Raw genomic sequence first — 1,456 nt, forward strand, 5'->3', positions numbered from 1 at the left:
GGGACTTGAAAGTTCAGAAATGTTCTTTAGCATCGGCAAGTCCTCGAAGAGCAATACTTCCAATAGAATCAACAACAAAGAATACCTTTTTTGTCAAATTCCGATACTATACAGACTTTCCCATTTAGACCCTCAAAAACGTATCAAATACACTTTTTACGAACTGGTTGGCAGCCATGGTGATGTTCCCAGAGACTCCAAAACTTCCAGTAGCAAAGACTCGAGTCATCAAATGGTAACGTGTGGCTTGCCCACCCCCGGAGAAAGGATTAAATCCTGCGACTGAGAGGACGACATGCTGGGCCGTGCTGACTGACACAACAAACAACCCTTATCACTCTGTTACTCCGACACCGAGAATGTTACACTTTGTAAATCATTTAGCAGACATCAGGGACTGGTTGCGTGTTTGTGTGAGTGTGTGTGTGTGTGTTTGTGGGTGTGTGGGTATATATGTGTGTGTATGTGTATGTGTATGTGTATGTGTGTGTGTTGTAGATCCAGAGTGTATACTAAAGAATACTTATTGTAAACGCCCCACATTATATTACTATTCCATTAAAAAAAAGGGCAATTGGAAGATGTGAAGAGACACACCCAAAAAAGTCATCATAGAAATTTAGGAGAGAAAAATACCTAACTCAACTTCACAAAAACGTAAGTTTAAAGTATAATTCCGTTTATACAATTCAAAAAGGTCTACATGCCACTGCTAATTTAAACCTTCACTTTAATGAGACGAAAAAAAAATACAGACAATTTTAATTTTTTGAAGAGAAAGTCCATTCAAAATATTTGAAAACCATTTTTTTCTCTCAAAATGGCATCTTGGTTCTTAAAATCTTTCACTACTGATCCCTTCATTTTTTCCGTCTGTCTATCTGTCTTTCTATCCATTTAAGCTCATTCGCATCTGTCACCCTTTCTTTAAAAAAGACAAACAAAACAACACCCCTCCCGAAAAAAACCTCAACAAAACAAAGAACAACAAGACAAAACCAAACAAAATCATTCTTTAAAAAAAAAAAACACTCAACACTCAGATGCCATATTTTCGTATGAACGTATTCACTTCTAGAAATGACTTTCCTCTTCTTCCTATCCGGCCATACACAGAACCATTCTGGTCAAAGAAGTCACAGTCCTCATCTCGGATCAATTGGTGGCCAACTTGTAGTTTTATGCCGCAGGGGCTTCCTTGTCTGTTTGTGTTACGTGACAAATACGTGTAGACATCATTCGCTCACTTACTCATTCACTCTCTCTGTCTGTCTGTCTGTCTCTCTCTTTCTCTCTCTCTCTCTCTCTCTCTCACACACACACACACACACACACACACACACACATACGCACACACATACACACACACACCCATACACACACACACATACACACACACACACACAAAACACGCGCAATCGTACTATCTCTCTCACAGACGAATACTCACAAACAC

At 39.2% G+C, this 1,456-nt stretch overlaps 1 protein-coding gene across 1 annotated transcript in view; it reads left to right on the top strand.

Annotated features, from left to right (window-relative positions):
* LOC101849375 (extensin-like) overlaps nt 1–1,456 on the top strand; it is a 71,481-nt gene that overhangs the window by 47,771 nt on the left and 22,254 nt on the right. The gene's annotated exons all lie outside the window — the stretch shown is intronic.

This window comes from Aplysia californica, unplaced genomic scaffold (genome assembly GCF_000002075.1).
Source record: "Aplysia californica isolate F4 #8 unplaced genomic scaffold, AplCal3.0 scaffold00181, whole genome shotgun sequence".
NCBI classification, from domain to species: Eukaryota; Metazoa; Mollusca; class Gastropoda; order Aplysiida; family Aplysiidae; genus Aplysia; species Aplysia californica.